The following is a 24,491-nucleotide window of genomic DNA, read 5'->3' on the forward strand; positions in this document are numbered from 1 at the left end:
CTCTTTCGGATACAGACCCAGTAGTGATATTGCTGGATGAAAGGATATGCACAGTTTTATAGCCCTTTGAACATAGTTCCAAATTGCTCTCCAGAATGATTGGATCAGTTCACAACTCCACCAACCATGTGTGAGTGTTCCAATTTCCCAACATCTTCTCCAACATTTATCATTTTCCTGTTTTTTCATGTTAATCAATCTGATAGGTGTGATGTGGTACCTCAGAGCTATTTTAATTTGACCTGCATGTTTTAATATTTGCATGTACAGATTTAGACAATAGGGCATAGTACTCTGGTCAGGAAGACCTAGGTTCCAATCCTTCCTCTGATGCATACTGGCTTATTGACCCTGGGCAAGTCATTTAACTTCCTAGTGGCCCCCAGGCAACTGTCTAAAGCTACAAATTTCAGAGAAGGTGACAATCTACACAAGTAGAGGGAGCTTCCTCCTGGGCATTCCTGATACCATTTAAATAGCAAATCCAGTTTTTTTTTAAATGCCAACTTTGACTAATATTTACTATTTAGAGAGGTCCAATGCTAAAGTGGAAAGAGGATAGACTTGGAGTCAGTGCACCCATGTTCAATCAATCAATTAGTAAACATTTACTAAGTGCCTGCTATGTGTCTAGCACTGTGCTAGACACATACTCTCAAATTTCAAATGTTCTAATGCAAATTCTGCTACTTACCATCTGTGTGATCTTGAGTATGTCACTTAATTTCCCTGGGTCTCAGTTTCCCAGAGGAGGGGGATATGCTTAGAGGGATGGACTAGGTGATGTCTCAGGCCCCTTCTATCTAAAAATCTATGATTCCATGATTCTGCTTTGTTGGAGGAATAGGAAATAGGAAAGCCCTTCAGTACAGCTATAGAGAGGTCCAATGGTTATGTTGAAGGCATCAATCCCCAAGGTTTTCTGTGTTTTCTTCATAGGCTGAGTCACTTAGAAGAGAAGACCACTGAAGAAGAATGGGAAGAAATAAGGAGAGTGAGGACACTTGCTACCAGAGATGTAGGATCTTCTGATGGAATCCAAGAAAAGAGGGAAGAACATTGCGAGTTGAGACTGAGATACTTGGATTACTGTGACTGGGGATGAGAAGAGGAGTATCCCAGAGCACGTTCATTTCTATATTGTCAGCAGACTCTCCTCCACAATAAGCCTGATGATCAATGGTGGATTTTGTTTTATGATGCCCTCTGAGTCCCGTCAAGGTTGGAGTAGCTGGGAATCTTTGAAGGAGGGGAAGTTGCATGCTGGGCTGCCACATTTCTCACCTGGGGCCAGTTATGCTCATGGAAACATGAGGCAAAGGGATTCACAGCCCACACCTCAGTCAGGTAACCCTACATTCTGACTGCTCACTGAAAAATGTTCCTCAGGGCTTCTTCCTAGGCTTCGGAGATACTCATTAGAGACCGAATGCAGTCTGGAGCCCGCATAGAAACCAATCCACATTTCCAAGACATGCACTGATTTCAATAAAAAGATCACTTTAATTTTTTTGTAAAATGTATACTCATAACGTACTCTACCTTCAATAATACCTCTCCTATACCAAACTCGACCATGTTAAGCTTATCTATCTGAAAAATGGCTGAGCCAGGAACTAAGCAAACGGGGGCCTGAAAATAGTCAAAATAACTGTCTTTCAGAAGCAGTATTATATAGTAAATAGAGCAGAAACAGTGGGTTCAAATCTGCCTCCAATACTTAGTATCTGTGTGACCATAGGCAAACCACCTAATCTCTCTGATCCTCACTTTCTTTCCCCATACAATGGGAATAATATCTATAACTGCCTACTTCACGGGGCTGTTGTAAGATTCAATTAAATAATATACGTAAAATGTTTTACAGACCTTAAAGTACTATTTAAATGTCAGCTATTAATATTATCAAAGAACATATACTTTATTCATAGAATTAAGGATCTGAAATCCTGGGTTCTAGTCCTAGCTCTCCTACCTAATTGTATGAGCTTGAGCAAGTCACTGAACCTAAGCGTCATGTATAAAACAGAAGAAAATGCCTATAGGTTCACGCTATAGGCTCACAGGGCCCCCCTGAGGTTTACATGAAATAAAACAATTTGTCAACCAAGCAATAAACAGCACCTACTTTGGGAATACTCCCCCCAACTAGCGCTCATAAGCACCAGTTAGGTCCCCAGAGAGGAGCTGCTATTCTCAAGTTCTAGTATGCCCTATGAGTCAACACTCCTGAAACTATAGTTAGTGAGCCCCTACCACTGAGCTTCCTCTTAACAGTCAACCTGTAGACATAATAGCTTAAAGCAATGGCATTTACTAAGATGGCATAAGAACATAGCCACAAAAAACATCCCTCCCATAAACCTGAGTGCACTGTCCCCCAAATAAACACAGTACTTGTGGGAAGAATGAGCACAAACTTAGAGTACAATTCCAGTGAGGTGCACACAAGGGGAATGAATTTGGGCAACATTTCTTGTACTATAGCAACCTAATGTCCTTTTCTTCTTGTGGAGTACTTCATGCTGCTTCTTCCACCACTGCCACCATACCCCTTTCCCATTCACCCCTAGCGATGTCTCTGCTGGCCAGGTTACTCAGCCAGGCTCCCTGGATCTGTTTCTCTTTGTCACTCCACCACTAGCCAGGGCTAGTTCACTGGCATACATAATTGGCTCTCCTCTCTCCCATGAGTAGTCTCACTCCTTCAAGTTGCTTCCTATGCAGAATTTTGTTCCTCTGTCTATGTCTTCAATGACAGTGTATCTCAGCTTCCTGCTGGATTCGTCTCGAGTATGCCTCAGCCTACCATCTGCTGCATGAGGTGTGTCCTGCTGGTTAAGTGATTCAAGTAAAGTATCATGGCAGATGGGGGAAGAGAAGGAGAAGGAGAAAAAAATTCCATTTCAACCACCCCTGCACATATACTTGGGAGCTCAAAGCTTCCACTCCCAAAGCTGTTCTCCTATTAGAACACTTCAAATTCTCTGTCTTTAAGGGTCACCCAGGTATAACCAATCTTTTGCCCAGCCAATTGCCAGGTTCTCCTTCTAATTCAATCAAGAAACTTTCCTCTCCCCCCCCCTACCCCCACCTCCATTTTCTCAAGAGATTAAGGGTGCAGACATAATCTTTGTTGTTGTTGTCCAGTCATTTTTCATTCATGTCCAACTCTTCATGACCCCATTTGAGGTTTTCCTGCCAAAGGTACTGGAGTGGTTTACCATTTCCTTCTCCAGCTGATTTTACAGATGAAGAAACTGAGACAGTTAAATGACCTGCCCAGTGTCACACAGCTAGTAAGTGTCCATGGCCAGATTTGAACTCATGAAGATGAGTCTTCCTCACTCCAGACCTGGCTTTCCATTCACTGTGCCACCTGGTGGCTTCACAGACATAATCTTTACACTCAGTTTAACACCTTGTTATCCATCTCTTACTTCTAGTGATTACATCCTAGGTTGGGGTTGTAATCTAGTCCAGGACTAATTTCTCTATATTCTCTATATAAATCTAAGAGGTTTTGCTTTTTTGTTTGTTTTATTCATTTCTTTCACACATACCACCCTAACAGGTTTGCTTATCTGGTTTCTAAAATCATAGCTGGTCTTGGGAGCAGGCAAGAATCACAGCTTAGAAGCAGCAAATTAGCAGCAGCAAGTGGGGCTACTGCAAGGTGATTCAGCAATGAAATGACAAATGACAATCCAACAGCAAGAAGGCAAAGACTGAAAATGTGGTCTGTGACTACCCTCGATGAGACGACTACAGATACAGCCTGCTAGTCAGGAAGGCAATGGGATCCCAGCCCTTCTACCATGCCCTGCTCCCACCAGCTCTTACCTTAGTCCCACCTTCCTCACCTTCTGCTTCCTTTACACCCTTGTTCCCTATTAGAAGGCAACCTCCTTGAGGGCAGGGACTGTCTTTCTGCTTAAATTTATATTCCCATCTCTTAGCACAGCACCTGGCACATAGTAAGTGCTTAATAAATGTGTGTTGACCGACAGAACAGTGCTAAACAAACAGGCTTTCTAAAGACGTTCAGCCATCAGAGAATACCAACAGGGATGGCTGCCTTCTGATGTTACCTCTTTATCTTCCTACTCTAGCTCCCTATCAGATCACTTGATTGGCTATTAGAGGTAGGTTATACTTTCAGTACAGCAACTTCTTTCTCTACTTCAATGATTTCACCAGATACGGGCACTTCCTTCACTAGAGCTAATCACATCCCTCTACAAATTAGTGGTTGATTCTTTGAGAACTACTGTGACTTTTAAAAAAAAAAAACCCTGCATATCAAAGTATACTATTTTCTCTCTTTTTTTGTTTTTTGTTTTTTTCGCATCCCTTTGGTTTTTTCTTGCCCATCTTTTTTGTTCTAAATTCTTCTTTCTCAACATAACTAATGTGGAAATATGTTTAACATGATTGTACATGTTAATTGTACACCTATATCAGATTACTTGCTCTCTTGGGGAGGGGGGAGGTAAAGGGGAGGGAAGGAAGGGAGAAAAATTTGGAACTCAGACTTTTACAAAAATAAATGTTGAAAACTATCTTTACCTGTAATTGGGGGGGAATACTATTGAGGAAAAATATTCCCCCCAGGAGCCCACCTTCTGATGATGAGGAGCTATTTATAAAGGTAGTAAAAAGAATAAATAAATGCACACACACACACACACACACACACACACACACACATTTTTATTCCTGAGGATGATTTCTTATTAGAGCTATTCTTTGCTGACTTTGTTCAAAGAAACTGGAAGTTGATTATGGTCTTTCCTCCATTTTGATTTTTTTCACATTTTGCTCCTGATGCTGCTATGGCTGCTAAAATTCCCTAGGAAAGAAACTGAGTAAATGCAAAGAAATGAGTCTTTAAATGCAGTGAAAACCTCCAAAGGTAAGAACCAATATATGTAGAAAATCCTTTAATAAGAAATATTTGAGTGTTTTCAACCGGTAGGAAGTTCCCCTGGAAAGAACAAAAACATTCAGCATAAATGGGGCTGAATTTAATGATGAGTAAGATAGAGAGAAAGTGTCAATGTTTATGAAGGAAACATCTTTAAAATACAATTCCTGGGTCCTGCTCATAAACACTACCTGGATATAAACCACAAGTATCTCATTGTAACATTAGAGCCAACATCACCCCTAATTTCTTTGCTAGAATCAAAGTAAGGGAGTTATAGTCTAACCAGAGGTGTAGCTACTGTTGCCCAAAGATCAAGTAATGGGGTGGGAGTAAGACAAGTAAAGAAATCTTTAGAAGAGGATGCCTACTATTCCCCCTACCTGTTGTGGTAGATAGGTAATGAGACTCGAAATCAAGAAGACCAAGATACAAATCACACCTTAGATACCAGGTGTGTGACCCTGGATGAGTCAACAAATCTCAGCCTCTATTTCCCCGTCTATAAAATGAAAGAGCTGGCTTTGATGGCCTCTACGTGCTAAGTCTCCAATCCTACGATCCTGCTGTTTTGAAGAAACACACAAGTTATCTCCCTCCACCTGGGCACCGAGGTGGGGCTGCTTGGGTGATCACTAGATTTCCATTTCAGGTGTCTATGACTCTTCTCGTTGTTACCCTTCAGTCATTTCACTCATACCCTACTCTTTGTGACCTCATTTGGGGTTTTCTTGGCAAAGATACTGGAGTGGTTTGCTATTTCCTTCTCTGGCTCATTTTAAAGATGAGGAAACTAAGGCAAACAGGGTTAAGTGAATTGTCCAGGGTCACACAGCTAGTAAGTGTCTGAGGTCATATTTGAACTCAGGTCTTCCTAACTCCAGGCCTGGTGTTCTATACTGTACCACCTAGCTTCCCTATTAGCCCCAATTTAGGACTCTACCTGATACTCATTGAGTCATAGAGTTAAAGTTGGAAAAGACTTTTGAGGTTTTCAAAACCAACCCCCTCATTTCACACATATGAAGAAATGAAAATGATGCCCAGAAAGGTTATGACTTGCCCAAGGTCACATAAGTAATAAAGGATAGAGGCAAGATTTAAACCCGGGTTCTCTGACTCTAAAGATGATGTTCTTTCTGTTATGACTCATCTTTAGTTGGCACCCCCAGCTGTTGACAATTTAAGCAAACATTTGCATGGATTTGGGGGGTGGGAATGGGGCAAGGACCTTAAGGAGGATCTCTTTTTTCCAGATCCACGACTTAGAACTCAAGGTATTTTCAGATTAGAGAAAGATGGATTTTCTGGGTGGGTAGCTCAGAAGGGCAAGATTGGGGGTAGGAAGAGAGAGGCAAATAGGGAATGGAGAAGTTTCCAAGAAAAACTAGGGAGGGATGACAGTTTTATCACTCTGCAGCTGGAATGTCAGTTTTAAAAGCCCATGTCTATTTATGAGCAATAGTTTAACCTCTGTGGAATTTGAATCTTGTGTGGATTTGTATTTCCAGATCCTCTATAAATCTGTACGTTTGCGTGATTTTAGACAAAACCTATATATACAAAGTTATGCGTGCTCAACTTTAGATAAAGGATTGCCCATTTTTGTTGCTCATCTCCAATGATCTCAAAGGGTATTGCATAAATTCTTCTCCAACATCTCAAGATAAATCTTTGATTTCATTCTAATTTTAAAAATAAACATAGGCCATTGCATTCCTATGAAAGGTACAATGAATGAAACCAAACAAGCATGCCGTAGCATGCTCATCACAATTCTAGGAAGGTTGGAAGTGTTCTGGATACACACACACACACACACACATATGTATATTCATATCCATATATGTATGCATAAATTTTTTTTCCGTGTGTGTCTACATGATTTTTTTAGAAGAAGAAAAAACTTGTCAGTCACACCTTTATTTGTGTTGTGTAATCATTTTTGGGTGGAGGCATGGAAAACCAGCTTAAGGCAATAGCAGTGATTAGTCAGTCAACAAGATTTTTCAGCACCTACCTTTGCACAGTAGCCACAAAAAGAATTTGTTTTAGACTCAAGAGATCTTTGGGGACAAATGAAGAGAGTGCACCAAGACAAATCATAATTAACCCTGCACTCCATGTCCTTTCTCACCCCTTGGGCCTCACTCCCTTCCAACAGGCCTGGGCTGGTCCCCTTGGAGCCCAATGTGTTCACATGGTAACTGGGGCAACCCAATAGAGCTGCAGAAGCCAAAGGGAGTAGGTGGGGCTGCTTGGAGAGCCATTGGGAGGAATGTACAGAATGTGGTTCACCATAGAGCTTCGTGGTGCTATTGCTGCCACATTTCAGTTGACCACACATACCTGTTACTTTGGGACATTTTTATATTAGGAAGGTATAATGGCAGTGAGGAAAACACACAGGAAAACATGTGTCCAAGCCAACTGACACCTCAGGTATTGTAGCACACTGCTGCTCCCCTCGCCCCGCTGGCGTTTTCCCTCTTGGGAAGGCCTCATTCAGCTTCCTCCCTGGGGGCGATGTTCCTGCTAGGCAGGTTAGGAGTGAAAGAAGGAGAGAAACAGACCCAGGTAAGATGCCCACGCTCTGCGGAGTGGCCCCTTCTGACCTGGACTTTATCCCTCCCTTTAGGTTGGGTAAATTCTGCTGATGTTCTGAAGTGCCAGGAAGGCAAGAAGGGGATGATTGCTGCATTTCTGGATTTTCTTTTCCCCCTTTCTCACCTCCCGTACTGAGCCACATTTGCTAATAGACAGCGTTGACATAGTACCTACTATGTCCCACACACTGCGCTAGCACTTCACAAATATTATCTCATTTGATCTTCATGATGAACCCAGGACGTAGATGCTATAATTATCATTCTTATTTTACAGATGAGGGAACTGAGGCAAACAGGGTTAAGTGACTCACCCAGGGTCACATAGCTAGTAAGTATCTGAGGTCAGATTTGAATGCAGGTCATCCTGACTCCAGGCCCAATGCTCTTTTATCCTCTGAGCCACCGAGCTGCCTAGGGGTACTTGATACATTAAAAGCAGCACCCCAATCAGAGTCTGCCACACAGAGCACGCGAGTGCATGGTTAAATCCCAATTCTGATTAAGCAAGTAAATGCATGGAAACCCCTTACCTCCTACTCTCCCCTGGACTCTATATGTACTGGCAGGACAGTGTGTCACAGACCTTAATGGGGATGTTTTGTGCCAATTATTCTTAGTACTATACCTTAGTAAATCTAAATCCCCTGTTCTAAAAGTTGCAGATAAGGAAACTGAGGCAGGTAGAGGTTAAGTGACTCACCCAGGGTCACATAGCTAGTAAGTATCTAAGGCTGGATTCGAATGCAGATCTTCCTGACTCCAGTATCCCAAAATGGGGTTATGGAGAGTTAGACACGACTGAAAAATGACTGAACAACAGGGGAAGATAGCAAAAAATTTGTTGGAAAATAAAGTTCAGGAATCTAAAAACAAAACAGGCCACAGACTTGCAGACAACTTAGAAAATTCACACCCATTTATTGTGAATATTTTCTTTAAGAAGAGATTTGGAAAGGAACTAAATGGTATGAACACCAAATAGCAGAAAAATGAAATTGTCTATAACCTAATCACCGCTATAAAAGTTATTTCAAAATCATCTGTGTTTTATCAGATCATCGGCTAGTTGGAGCAGGGCTCAAAATCAATACAAAATGAAAGTAAATAAAAACCAAGTTAAAAGAAGCATTGAGATGACACACAGTTGCAGCAACTTCAATCCAGTCCATTCAGACCAGCCATTATCCCTTGAAAAATGGGAGCAAAATAAAGACATTGACTTTATTCCTATTTTTAGAGAAGTCTAATAACTACAAAAAAAACAGTTGCCACAAAAAGGAAGCAAAAGGAACCCTCAAAACAGCTTCAATCAGTAAACAATGGAACTTCTTACCAAGTGGTGTCAGAGTTGGAAATACCATCAAAGGAGAAACAATTGTGTGCCAAGGGTACACAACTCCCCCAACTGTCAACAAGTCTCTAGGCATTTTTGGTAGTATCAACACATTCTCTTGACCCTAGTGGTAAGGAAGTGTGCTTAGGAGAAACTAGTCTCTGGGTGTGATAAAGAAAGGTATATGGACAGAGTTAGTGTGGTGTCAGACTGATTGGGTTTATGCAAAGAATGTAGAGTGACTTTTAACCCCAATAGTATAGTACAGGCTAATTTAGAAAAACAGCACAAGCTAATTTAGTACAATTATAGTGCAAGTTAATTTAGAAAAATTACAGAAGAGGAAAAGGATGAAAATCATGAGCAGTATTGCTTCACAAAAATAACACAAAGTAGTCAAGTGGAAAATGAACCTATAGAGCACTTGACATTTGACTCAGCTAAGGCAGATCATCCTAAAGGCAAAGGAAACTAAAAAGGGGATAACAAATAGCCTTGAAATAGAACAGATCTGCTGGTATTTCCTTAGCAAACTCTCCCCATCAGCGACAAATAATGGAACCAACACATTTGGACTTGACCATTTCAGTGATCAACATACTATGTGAGGAAATGGAAATGGGCTCAAACACATTAGTACATCTATCCTATGTAACAAAAGCATATGTTTTTTAATACCAATCTTTTGTTGCCTAAAAATCAGGCCAGAAGAATCAAAATTATAGGCAATAAGGCAACTGAAGGAGCCATTGTACGTGCAAATAGACTGCAGTATATTACCAATGATGACATGTACAAGAAGTATCATTCAACACATTGGATGTTAGGATTTGCAACTTCATATATCCTGGAAGGGGTCTTAAGCGGTCCTGTAATCCATATAATCAAGGACATGTCTGACCAGAAAAGGACGTAGACAAGTATTATAGTGAAAATGAGGAATAATAGAACAGCCCAAGTCCTGCAATGATGCCCGAGCAATATTCAAAGACCTAGAAGACCTCCAGCACCTGGGTAGATGCTCTCTGAAGCAGAAAGCCAACAACACAAAGCATACTATGCAATAATCAAGGTACAAAGTGCTGTACTAGTTCAGAGAAAGAGTAACCAGTAGCGTGTTGGATGGAGCCTGCTCAGAACAACTTGAGACAGCTGGTTGTTAAATTTTCAGTGTGAGCGTCAGAAATCAGCAAATGCTACAAGTCAGGGCTTGATTTATGGTTTTGTTGATTTCTAGACTTCAGAAAGTAATGGATAAAATGTTAAAAATGCAGATTAAGCTTAAAAGTGTGTCATGTATAAATTTTTTTCCAGAGAGCCAGTTGTTAAACATTTACCAGTACATCCTTAATAAAACTATCAAAAACTCAATGGAAGTAAATGTCGCAATATACTCTTTGTGGCAAGGGAATCAGGGAACCAGGAGGAACTAGGCGAAATATGGGAAACAGTTTTCTTGAGTCTCAATTAGAAGCTGATATACTCAGTAATGCAAGGTTCAAAGACAGCTCCAAAAGGCTCGTGAGAGAAAATGCCATCCACATCCAGAGAAAGAATTATGGAGTCTGAATGCAAATTGAAGCATACTATTTACTGTCTCTCTCTCTTGTTTTGTTTCTTCTTTCTTATGGTTCATTTCATTGGTTATAATTCATCTTCGCAATATGACTAATGCAAAAAATGTTTAATGTGAAGGTATATGTACGGCCAAATCTAACAGGTTGTGTGCCAAACTAAAAGGGGAAGCGTTACCTGATTCAGCACTCCTCGTGAAAACAATATTCAGTCACAAACTCTGGGAACCAGGAGGGACTTTGAAGATCAGATAGTTTAACCCTGTCATTTTGCAGGTGAGGAGACCGAGGGTCAGAGAGGTGAAGTCACATGTCCAAGCCCCACAGGTAATTAGTGGCAGAGCTGGGGATGGTCTTCAAGTCTCCTGACTCTCAATTCCGGCTCCTTTCATTCCACTCAAGTGCCACAGTAAGAAGACGTGCTTACTGATGACATGTTCCATTTGGTAATAAGCTGTCCTCTTCCTAAACCTTAAGGACAGAAAGAAGACTGGTTTTGTTTAGTTACGTGGATATGGCCATCACATGTTGTTTTGTTCAGTCATTTCAGTCGTGTTCAATTCTTCGGAACCCCATTTAGGGTTTTCTTGGCAAAGATATTAGAGCAGCTTACCATTTCCTTCTCCAGCTCATTTTTACTAAGGAGGCAATGGGGCAAACAGGGTTAAGTGACTTGCCCAGGGTCGCCCAGCTAGTAAGTGTCTGAGGCCAGATTTGAAGAAAGGAAGACGAGTCTTCCTGACTCCAGGCCCAGCACTCTATTCACTGTACCACCTAGCTGCCCTCTACCACATTTTCTGAACCCCAAATCAAGACATGTGGCTGGACACAAAAAATCTGATTTGTGAATGGGACAGGATATTTGAAATTTTGACCATTTAGAAACTCTGGAACATATAACCAACATACATGTGGAAAAAGCATACTATTATTATTAACGTCAAAGGGACTCAGACCCATCTTTAATTTTAAAAGGTGTTTATTTAACAAACATCAAATAAAACAGACATTTCCGTATATACATAGAATAGAAAGAAAAGGATTATATGTGAAATTACAAATCTGTTATGTACAGCTTACGTTTCTTTTCAAATATCTAATAAATTCAGCCTATAGCTTTCAAAGTTGCCCTGCCTGTCTATGATTCTTTCTAGGTCAGGCTAACCTTTAGATGCTTTATTTGGTCTATTTAAAAAAGTTAATTAATGATGAGGCCAACTCTCTCTGTCTTTCACAGGCCTTCAGGAAGTGACTAACTTGGATTACACAGGATCATATATTTCAAGTTAAAAGGGATTTTAGAGGCCATCTAGTCCGAACCCCCTTTTCTTGTTAGTACTGCTGTTTGTTCTCCCTTCTCCAAGAGGACCAGGTGATGCCATGACATGCAAGTGAATTTAAGTGAGGCAGGGCTGTGCAAGGTCACCAAACTCATTTTCATCCTCCAGAACCATCTGGGTCCAGTGGCAAGATATAGATCAGGACGACTGGAGATAGCCTTCTATCTTATCAATGAGGAACTTGGGAAAGAAGTAGGTTGTACAGATATGGACACAATTAAGTAGCAGAGCTGGGTTTTGAACCCTGATCCTTGGGCTCCAAACCCAGTGTCTGTTATAAAATATACTGTAGCATTAGACTCTCAGCCTAAGAATATATGAGTGCAAGGTGCCCAAAGGATGAGTACATGAATGTCTTTCTGCCTTAGATCCAGACAGGATCTAAGGTTGGGTACAAGGAATGACTTCACCTCCAATATGTTGCTCTGGCAATGCTATTCTGCACCCACTCTCTCCGTAAAACTCACATACCTAAGGCCTAAAAAAATTAATTAAATAAAATAAAAATTGTAAAAACCCCAACCATTGAAAGAAAGGACTTTTTCAGCTACTATTCTGTCAGCCATTTGAATGAATTCTCCACTGGAGCAGCTAGGTGGCTCAGTAGATAGGGCTCTAGGTCTGGAGTCAGGAAAACCTGAGTTCAAATTCAGACACTTCAGACACTTTTACTAGTTGTCATGTCCCTGGGCAAAACACTTTAAAAAAATTCTATTTGACTCAGTTTCCCCAACTGAAAAATGTTGTGAGGATTAAATGAGATAATATTTGTAGAACTTGTTGGTATAAAAGTGACAGCCTGGCTGCCACTCCTTCTGAAAATCTAAGGGGAGAGAAAAAGGGTTCACTCTGCCATACTCCTTCCTACCATTCTCTCCATGCTCTAAAAGCAGAATGTGTCTCTTGCATCCTGCCACGCTTGCAGAAAATTGGAATCATTCCAGCATAGTACAACATGATATGACGTGACATAGTGTAATACAATAAAATAAGATATGGTATGATATGATACCATATGGTGCTGTGTGGTGGGATGTGATTTAACATAATATAACATAAGACAACACATCTGCTATTCTATTTACCCAGTTAGGCTCTTTGATGCAGATTTTAACTCACTGATTCTCACAGCATCTATGAGAGGCTAAGGGCACGTGGAATTAGATCTTAATTAGCTACACAAATGGGAAGGAACTAAAGCCTACCAACAGCTTGTCCAAAGTAGTAGATAATCCCCAAGTCATTGACACTTAACTCTATAATGCAGTCAGAGATCCACTCAGACAGGGATTTACTCAGCCGCATATGGCATATGCCTCTCCACAAACACACACACACACACACACACACAATATGCATGGATGCATCTACTTCATAATGAGCCCCTAAATAATCAGCCTCCAGCTTGACCTGAAAGCTGGAGAAGGTTGTAGACCACAAAAGAGATAATACCCCAACAGAAAGAAATTAAGGATAACTGTCACAATGTCCTTTCTCTCATTTTCCAGGTAAAGAAATGAGGTACGAGATCAGAAGTGATAATAAGAATGGATCCTTAATATAGCATTTTCCCCCCTATGGTGAACCTCCCTGGAATCTGGTATTAATTAAACTAATTAAACTCCCTGGTATTAATTATTTTTTTTAAAAACCCAACCATGGAAAGAACTTTTCGGCTACTATTTTCTCAGTCATTTGAATGAATTCTCTATTGGGGCAGCCAGGTGGTTCAAGGGATAGGGCTCTGGATCTGGGGTCAGGAAGACCTGAGTTCAAATTCAGCTTCAGATACTTACTAGTTGTCTAGTCTAGTTGTCTAATCAATTCCAAAGAATCCAGTTCTAGATCAAACTTATTTTGGGTGTCCATTCTCAAACAAGCACCACTGTGTTGACACAATTCTAAATATGTAAGAGAAAATTGAAAAATAGGCCATCGACTGGACATTTCTCAATATTGAGATGTTTGGCATTGTATAGACCAGTGATCTGGATATTGGAATGGACTTTTCTATTTTGATTCAAACATTTAGTCATCTAGGAGTTACATCCTGTGTGTTGGCACTGGCCTAAGCCAATGTCACAGAGACAAAAGAAGTATAAGATACGATCTTCGCCCTCCGTGTAGCCGTTTATACATGGAATGTTTGGTGTTGTGTAGACAGCCTTCTATGTATAGAGAAGATGAGTGGGCCATGGGCTAGTTGATGGGATACAAGTAAGCATATGCTCACTACACCCAAATAAAGTGGCCGCCAAGTTTTATGCTGGTACATGATATTGGATGTTTAAAGTGTCAGATGTTCCTTCTGGACACAGTGCATGACAGCCAAACACTTTTCAATTGTCACTGACATGTTTTCACTCCCACTTCTCTTTGTTTGGAAATTACATGATTCATTTCAAGGCATATGAGGACAGGGTAGGGGTGGTTTCTTTGGTACTTGTACCTCTTACCATATTTTCTTCTTCTTTCTCCTAGTCCTATTTGTTTTGCTTAATACTACACACCAGATTTAGAGTATTCTAAATCAGATTTAGATGTGGTTAGTGCCTTTATGCTTTGGGCTTCAGGAATTGTGACATTTTCATCAGTAACCTGCTGCAGAATTGATGCTTTTGAATTGTGCTGAATAAGACTTTTGAGAGTCCCTTGCAAAGCGATTAGAGCAAATCAGTCAGTACTTAGAAAGAAATTAATTTGTCAAACACTGAAGCAGAAGCTTAAATACGTTGACCACATAATGAGAAGATGAGACTCATTGTAAAAAGCCCTGATGTTGGGAAAGGTTTAAAAGGCAAAAGGAAAAGGAGGTGGCCGAGGCTGAGGTGGATAGTGTCATGAAAACAACGAACATGAACTTGGACAGATTTCAAGAGACAGTGGAGGATAAAAGGGCCTGGCATGCCATGGTCCGTAGGGTCATGAAGAGTCAGGCACAACTGAACATCAGTAACCTCCCTAACCATTATTCAGGTATCTCCCTGAATTATTAGTCACAAGAACAAATGATCCTAGGATTTAAAGTTGGAAAGGGTCATAGAGAAGACCTGAAAAAAGACTCAAACCTCCTCATTTTACACAGGAGGGAAACTAAGGCCCAGAAAGATGAAGGAATTCTAAGTTTATACAGCAAGTAAGAAGAAGATCTGAGATTCAAAACCAGGTCCTATAACTCCAGATCTTCCCACTATAACACACTTCCCCTGAGCTATGCATTCTGAGTGTCATCTTAACAGTAGGAAGAGTGGTTGGGATAAGAAGCATCTTGCATTTTCGTCTAAAATTCTGTAAGTCCCCAATTTTTTTTGAAATTTAGGTACAGCTAGGTGGCAGAGCAAATAGAGTGCTGGGCCTGGAGTCAGGAAGACCTTGTCTTCAAATCCAGCCTCAAACACTTACTAGCTGCATGACCCTGGATAATTCACTTAACCCCGTTGACCTCCATTTTCCCACCTGTAAAAATGAGCTGGAGAAGGAAATGACAAACCACACCAGTATCTTTGCCAAGAAAACCCCAAATGGGCTCCCAAAGAGTCGGACATGACTGAAAAAAGACTGAACTAAATCTCTATAATGAAATGAATGGAAGTCAATATTAGCAAATTACAAAGTAAAACCTTCCTAGCAATTAAAGTTGTCCAAAACCGAAATAGATTGTCTTGTGATGCAGTGAAAAAGAATATTGGATTGGAGTCAGAGGACTGGTTTCAGACCCTGTCTCTTGTATTTATGAGCTGTATGACCTTGGGCAAGTTACATAACCATGTTTGCCTCAGTTTCTTCATCTGTAAAATGAGCTAAAGAAGGAAATGGCAAACCACTCCATGTCTTTCCCAAGAAAACCCCAAAAGACATCATGAAGAGTTGAACACAACTGAAAATGACTAAACAACAACAGAGTGTCAGAAGCAAGATTCCTACCCAAATCTCCCAGCTCCAAGTTCAGCTTGGTCACATTTACCATGTCTCTTTCCCTCTTTCTGTGAAGACTATCATCAGCTTCCAGAGTTGAAACTCGGCAGATGCACAGACTCCTCTCCACTTAGCAAAATAAGTACTTAGAACATCTTCAAAATCTATGGGCCACCCTAGGATGAAAGGAGTCAGAACCTTAGTGAACCATAATTGTTTTAATATGAATTTAACACCAAATAAGTATTTCTATACACATAGTAGAATAGTAAAGGGAGTTGTTCATGAAACTATGAATCTGTACTATGTACATCTTGCTTTTCTTTTTCATTGTATAATTCACCATGTAACTTTCAAAGCTATCCTGCTTGTCTATAGTTCCTTCAGGCCTTCTTTCCGTTCTTGTCTATGCATTTTTTAAAAATGCCTCAATGACTTCTCTTTCTTTTTTTATCAACTCTGTCCCTAGCTCTACTCTCTTTCCTTCCTTCCCCCCCAAAAAAAATTGAAGAAAAACAAAGCCTCCATAACCAATATCAACAGCCAAGTAAAACTATCTACCACATCGGCCATGTCCAAAAATAAGTCTCATTCTGCACTCCGGGTATGCCATTTCTCTGTTAGAGGGTGAGTAGCGTGCTTGATCACTGGCCCTCTAGAATCTTGGTTGGTCATGTTGCCCAACCTTAAGTTGCCAACCCCAATTGTAATTTCAGGTAAGACACGGGATCAATTCCAAGAAAGAGGTCCCTTGGTTAGTTGTGTTACCATTAAGAAGTAGTAGGTTTTATTGAGATACATCTCCATGATGGAATCACAGGGAAAGGAGGGCTCAACAAGTTTATCTTGCTTTGATTTGGATTAGATAATAAATGTTCACACTCTGGATCATATTGTTTAGCTCAGAAAAGAAAAAAACAAATCTGACTTTTGAAATATATGGAGTCACCACAGCCACTATAATGTACTAAGCGGTAACCAGCTACTGAACTGGGATCAGGGGCAGGAAAAGTAAGCAAATACCTAAGATACAACATGTAAAGGGGCGTAGGGAGAGACGTGTCTTAACATTATTTTTTATATCTGTACTATTTTTAATGCCAGAATGTTCTGCTTTCTTTGGCTCAAATTTACTTTGGCAAATCATGTGTGCTGAAGGGAAGGTTCATAGTTAACACATAGTGAATGCAAATACCAAATAATAGGGTGGAAGATTGGGAGAATGAGGTGCAATTTTTGAAGATTTCCTGACACAAAAGTGTCACCGTGGTTCTGGCCAAATAGTTCTTAATTTAATACATGTCTCTGAGTACCTTCCTGCCTTGTGTTGTATCTTTGTTGGTACCAGAGAGTACCCCTCTTCTACAAAAGGCCCTAGCTCTAGGCTCAAGATGACCCAGGTTCAGCCTTAGGGGAAGCCTGACCACTAAAAGACGGAGTCAGGCTTTTTCTTGCATTGTCTGGCTCACTGCTCCCACTTAAAAGTTGTTCCAGGAAAATCTTTTAAAAATATAGCTTAACTGGGGTTCACATCTAGGGACAGCCCCAATACGGATTAACAGAGTCATTTATTTCCTTCTCCAATGGACCACTTTTTATCAGAAGTCTCTAATATGACCAGTCCATATTGAATAACCCTGCATTGGCATAGCTCATTGAATTGCACAAGCCCCTCTGCCACAACAAGGCACGGGTTTGGTTATACCTACATAGGGCTAAAATTTCCAGTTGATTTGGCCTCAAATCTAGTTAATTCCATTAAGAAGGGCTGGGAATAGTAAGTAAGGAGATGGCCGCTCAACATGCATTGACTGAATTTTTTTACTTTTCAATAATTTGTTTCTTTGTTTTATAGACTGTTTTTATAGAGAAAGAAGAGCTGATACACGACTAGATAAATTAGCTACTTTCCTATTGTTCGTATTGATCACACATAACAATTTCTGATAACCAATGATTACGAACCAAGTTATCATCAACCTCAAGTGTGTGCCTTAGAGAGGAGACACCAGGGCACTAAAGGATAAGCCAGCTGAATTGGCAGTATTTGTGCCAAAATAAACAGCCTCTTTGAGGTCATTATTTTAATTAGATAATTTAATCTTCTTTTCATGTTTTCTATGAACAGGCAGGAACATGCTGGAGCAGCCATGAGCGCAACTCTTGAAAAGTCTGGGGCTTCCATTGGCTCCAGGGGGAAGTCTAGATGATCTTCTGAAAGCTGATTCTTGCACACATTCTTATCAAACTTTGCTCATGGGTCCAGAGAAGGAAAAGAACGAGAGTCTTAAAGGTATTCAAATTTTCTAATTGCAATAAAGCATCAAAATGGCATATTAGCCTGCAGGATGACACCAATGTTGTTACTGTGAAAGATAAGGACAGGAATGTGTTAGTAAATGTTTAACAACTGTCTCCCTGAAAAAAATGCATCCATGACATATTTTCAAGTTTATTCTAGATTATTAAAATTTTCTCTATCATTCTCTTAAATTTTGATAATCAGCAAAATAATGAAGCAAGCTCTAATTTGTTGCATTTGCCAATTTCCAGGTTGTGAACGATCACAATGAAAATTTCACAATCAGCTCTTGTGAAGTGGTATGAGCTAGCTCCAATTGGGTAAGGGATATAAGCAAGACCACGAAAGAAAGTAGAAAAATTTCTAGAAATTACTCCTGAAATTTGGGTAGCTGCCCCCAAAATAATTATACCTATGGTAGGCCTTCTTTAGGCATAAATATAACACATGATCTGCTCATCTACCATATTTCACTGCATAAATCATCACAGATTTCGTGCCACATTTTGCAAAAAAGTGGGGCACGACCATTATGTGATGCTTTTAAAAATGTTTGTGCCTGTATTACTTAAGAATAATTTATTACTAAACTGTCTTTGATGCAAGACTAGGATGCATGGAATACTCATGAATACACATTAAAATTGAATACTGATAATGCGCATGCCCTAAGAATTCTAGGCTCCTTGCTCACAATGCACAAGAGATGAATGTGTATCCATATACCACTGGTGAATACATTGCTGCTCTGTTTACCTTTTAAGCAGCATGGCAAATAGAATTATACCATGCGACAATTACACAATGAAAGGTTATAAACCAATTTTTGGACCCAAAAAACGGGTGCAAAGATTATGCAGCGTCAATGATTATGCAGTAAAATATGGTATTTTTCTCCTACAAATACATAAAGGTCATAGATTTATAGTTGAAGGGAACTTAGAGGTATTCTGTATGGATAGCGAGATAGCACAGTGGAGAGAGTGTCGAACCTGGAATGAGGGACACCCGAGTTCAAATCTTTCCTCAGACAGCTTCTAGCTATGTGATGGTGGGCAAGCCCCTTAACCTCTATTTGCCTCATCTATAAAAGAGGACTAATAATAGCACCGACCTCCCAGGGTGGTTTTGAGGATCAAATGGGATAACATATACAAAGCACTTTGCAACCTTAAAGTATTATATTCATGGTAGCTATTCTTATTTTGTCCTTTTCATTTGACATAGGAAGAAACTGAGTCCCAGAGAGGTTCAATGACTTCCTCCAGGTTGAGAGGTCCTCCAGGACCTCCGGGTCTTCTGATTCTAAAATCATAGCTCTAGTGTTAGAAGGGTCCTTAGAGGCCTTCTAGTTCAACCCCCTCGTTTTACAGAGGAGGAATCTGGAGTCCATAGAGTTTAATTAGGTAGCTAGGGAATGGAAAGAGCGTTAGATCCGGAGTCAGGAAGAGACCTAAGTCCAACTCCTGCCTTAGACGCTTAATAGCTGTGTGACTTTGGGCAAGTCACTTAACCTCTGTTTCCCTCAGTTTTCTCAGCTGTAACACGGGGATAATAACCGCACCTACCTCACAGAGTTATTTCAGTGAATGGCACATAGTAGGCACTATAGAAATGCTACCTAGGGGCAGCTAGCTGGCGCAGTGAGTAGAGCACAGCCAGCCCTGGACTCAGAAGGACCTGAGCTCAAATCTGGCCTCAGACACTTGACACTTACTAGTTGTGTGACCTTGGCCGAGTCACTTAACCCCAATTGCACTTCCTTTCCCCCTCCAAAAAAAAAAAGAAAAGAAATGCTATCTAGTATTATGAGGCAGAGTCACAATACAAATTCAGGTCTCTGGATTCCACAAGCCCAATACTCTTTGTACTGTGCCATGTTGCCTTCATTGTTGTTGTTGTGTATATCCTCCACTAAAGTGATACTCTGATGCCTCATTCTGATATAAGGGTGACCCCAAAAAGTCTTGCATTCAAGACCTTCCTCTAATGTATACAGGCTGTAAGACTCTGAGAAAGTCATTTAACCTGTCAGTGTCCTTAGGAAACACTTTAAGATAGTAAATTGCAGAACCATTGCTGATTTATATTAAGAAAGGGAATTCTTCACCAGAAGATCTTTACCTCAATGAAATCATACATCAGAATATGTGTGTATGTGTGTTTTAAAGTGTGAAGGCAAGGCCATTTCTTCACCTGAATTCTGGGGCTACCTGTCCAATATTTGATAACTGTTCTGGGCCCAGGGAGCTCGGTACTGGGTCCACTCCCTTCTCTACCAAAGGGTTTCTCCATTTCGGATCCAGAGATACGGTCTAGACTGGATCAGTGCAGGGGAACCTGAACTCTAATGAGAGGAAGACTAGGTTTGCCTTGACCCTCATTTAGTCCTCCAATCTGGCTCCCTGGGGAAAATTGCTAAAGACTTAGGTTTGGCCTCATGTCTAGATCTCTCCAAAGGGGGAAGTAAAAAAGTGTTCAATGTACAAGATGATTCAGATATGGGACAGCTATTTATTTCCTATACACAAATGAAATCCTAAAATATACAAAGGATTCACAACATACGTTGGCAGAACAACTTAAAACAGAATACAGTAACTTAACTTACAACTGTTGTTTCAGTCTCTCAAGAGGCTCATCATAACATTAAACCTCATCAAAACATAAAGCAATTTGTAGCACTGCTTATTAGCCATTTTGCATTTCACCTTAGCAGTGTACTATCTTCCTCAAAGTCTATATCTTTTGGCAAAATGGGCCAAAATTGGAATCATCATCTTGTTGATAGTTGTTTCCTACAAGAGCACTGGAGTAGTTACCAAGGACTCCTCCCCCTGCTACCAGTCAGCTGTCACCAAAAGGACTCAGGACCTCCACATCTCTTAGGGCCACAAGGTCTCCTCTTCCTCAAGACCAAGAAAGAACAAACACAAAAGAGGCAGGTCAAACTCAGGCTCAAGCTTACCTAGACAGTCCATGTGTTTTATTTGCCGTGTGCTCATGACCACATGGCATCCAGGCTGTGGCAATAGGGTGAGCCTCCCCTTCCCACAATCCTCAGGGGAAACTTCTCAGATTACCAACAAAATCCGAAGCTTAAAGGAGAGACATCACTGAGGGTAGGATCCTTTTAGACATCCACTGAGTCTTCAGCTCATCCTACTCTAAGGCCAACAAATGGACTGCTTTGTCATCTCATAGTACCAAACCCTTTCATCCTTACTCTGGCCCCTACTACATGAAATCCAGGTATGTTACCTTTCACCCCTCCCCCTAGAATCTTTGGTACCCTTAGGAAGCTCAGGGGTTTCTAGCCTCTGCCATAAGCGTAAGCTTATGTTGACTGTGTTCTGTCAATTTTAGGGTTCCCCTGGATCTCAGTTCCATTTTAACCACTTAACAGCAAGATTAGCTGTCACAAAGGAATATTTACTTCAAAGATATAGCAAGAACCAACATACAATCCCCTCCCCCAAAATGGGGAGGGGGGAATAATCCCCTCTTGTACCACCTGAGTCTCAGAGAGGGAAGGGGATTAGATTCAAAGCTTTACTTGGTTCTATATAGCTAGTGCAGTCCCACCAAGTTCCAAGTCCAAACCCACCTTGGGCACAAAGCCCTTTCATACTCCTGAGACATTTTTATCACTCTTGACTCCTTTGGGCTGCTCTTAAGAATAAACATATCTATTATCTGCTTAATAATAGCTTACGTTTCCATGGAGTTAAAGGATCAGGATGCTTCTTTACACAGATTATCTAGTTTGATCCTCATAACAAGCCAGCAGGGTAAACACTATTATTATCTCCGTTTTATAGATAATGACACCGAGGCTTAGCGAGTCAGTGACTGGCCTAGGGTCGCACAGCTAAAAAGCTTCTGAGGCAGAATTTGAACTTAGATCATCTTCTCTCCAAGTCCAGTTACTCTTTCCATTATAGCAGCTGCCTTTCTAGGGCTATCTCCTTAACACTTCCCTCTCATTCTGGAAGTATTCTGAATTTCTCTTCAGCCAACTTCCAGAACCCTAAATAATTCTTTGTCATGTCTCTACTTTGTGGCTTTTTTAAGTTAAATGTGTATTTTTTTTAATTAAGATTTTTTATTTTTGGTTTACAACACTCAGTACCGCATGATTTCGAGTTCCAGATTTTCTCCCCCTCCCCAAGACAGCATGGAATCCTATATCTTCTACATATAACTTTGCATTAAACTTATTTACACAATAGTCAAGTTATAAAGAAGAATTATGACCAATGGAATGAATCATGAGAAAGAAAAAGCAAAACCAAAAGAAAAAATAAAAACAAAAAACAAAGCAGAAAAAAAGGAGAGCAAATAGTTTGCCTCAATCTGCATTCAGACTCCATAGTCCTTTCTCTGAATGTAGTCCTTTGGAGTTATCTTTGAACCTTGTGTTGCTGAGAAGAACTAAGTCTCTCAAGGTTAGTCACCACAGAATCCATATATCTGTGGTTGTATATAATGTTCTCCTAGTTCTGCTCCACTCCCTCAGCATTATATCATGTAGGTTTTTCCAGGTTATTATGAAGTCCGTATCATCCCCATTTCTTATAGCACAATAGTATTCCATTACATTCATATACTGCAACTTGTTCAGCCACTCCATAATTGATGGGTATCCTCTTGATTTCCAATTCTTTGCTACTACAAAAAGAGCCGCTATAAATAATTTTGTATATACAGGTCCTTTTCCCATTTGTGTTATCTCTTTGGGATACAGCACTAGAAGTGGTATTGCTGGGTCAAAGAGTAGGAACATTTTTATAGCCCTTTGGGCATAGTTCCAAATTGCTCTCCAGAATAGCTGGATCAGTTCACAACTCCACCAACAATGTAACAATGTCCCAATTTTCCCACATCTTCTCCAGCATTTATCATTTTCCTGTTTTGTCATTTTAGCCAATCTGACAGGAGAGATGTAGTACCCAAGAGTTGTTTTGATTTGCATTTCTCTAATCAGTAGTGATTTAGAGCATTTTTTGTATGCCTATAGATATTTTTAATTTCTGCCTCTGAAAACTGCCTGTTCATATCCTTTGACCATTTCTCTTGTATTCCTATAAATTTGGCTCAATTCCCTGTATATTTTGTAAATGAGGCCTTAGAGACAGTAGTTGTAAAGATTTTCTCCCAGTTTTCTGCTTCCCTCCTAATATTTGTTGCATTGGCTTTTTTTATACAGAAACTTTTTCAATTTAACATAATCAAAATTATCCATTTTGCGTTTTGTAGTGCTTTCTATCTCTTGTTGAGTCATGAATTCTTTGCTTTCCCGTAAATCTGATAGGTAAACTATTCCTTGCTCTCCCAAATAGGATCAGCCATTATTCCTAAATCATGGACCCATTTTGACTTTATTTTGGTATATGGTGTAAGATTTTGGTCTATGCCCACTTTCTGCCCTACTATTTTCCAATTTTCCCAGCAGTTTTTGTGAAATAGTGAATTCTTAGCCCAGAAGGTGGATTCTTTAGGTTTATCAAAGAGTAGATTGCTATAGTCGTTGACTACTGTGTCTTGTGTACCTAACCTATTCCACTGATCCACAACTTTGTTTCTTAGCCAGTACCAAGTAGTTTTCATGACTGCTGCTTTATAGTACAATTTAATATCTGGTATGGCTAGGCCACCTTCCCTAGCATTTCTTTTCATTAATTCCCTAGATATTCTAGACCTCTTGTTCTTCCAGATGAATTTTGTTATTATTTTATCCAGCTCTGTAAAATAATTTTTTGGTAGTTCAATTGGTATGGTGCTGAATAAATAAATTAATTTAGGTAAAATTTTCATTTTTATTATATCAGCTTGGCCTAACCATGAGCAACTGATATTTTTCCATTTATTTAGATCTGACTTTATTTGTGTGAAAAGTGTTTCATAATTATGTTCATATAGGCCCTGGGTTTGTCTTGGCAGGTAGAAGCCCAAATATTTTATAGTGTCTAAAGTAACTTTAAATGGAGTTTTTCTTTCTATCTCTTGCTGTTGGGCTTTGTTAGTAATGTATAGGAATGCAGGGTATTTGTGTGGGTTTTTTCTATATCTTGCAACTTTGCTAAAGTTGTTAATTATTTCAAGTAGTTTTTTACTTGATTCTCTAGGATTTTCTAAGTAAATCATCATATCATCTGCAAAAAGTGATAATTGAGTTTCTTCTTTGCAAATTCTAATTCCTTCAATTTCTTTTTCTTCTCTTATTGCTATAGCTGATGTTTCTAGTACCAAACTGAATAGTAGGGGTGATAATGGACAACCTTGTTTCACCCCTGATTTTATTGGCAATGTATCTAGCTTATTCCCATTACAAATAATGCTTGTTGATGGTTTTAGGTGGGTGCTATTTATAACTTTCAAGAAGACTCCATTTATTCCTATGCTTTCTAGTGGTTTTAATAGGAATGGGCGTTGTATTTTGTTGAAGGCTTTTTCTGCATCTATTGGGATGATCATATGGTTTCTGCTAG

Source organism: Trichosurus vulpecula, chromosome 1, assembly GCF_011100635.1.
Source record: "Trichosurus vulpecula isolate mTriVul1 chromosome 1, mTriVul1.pri, whole genome shotgun sequence".
Lineage (NCBI taxonomy): Eukaryota > Metazoa > Chordata > Mammalia > Diprotodontia > Phalangeridae > Trichosurus > Trichosurus vulpecula.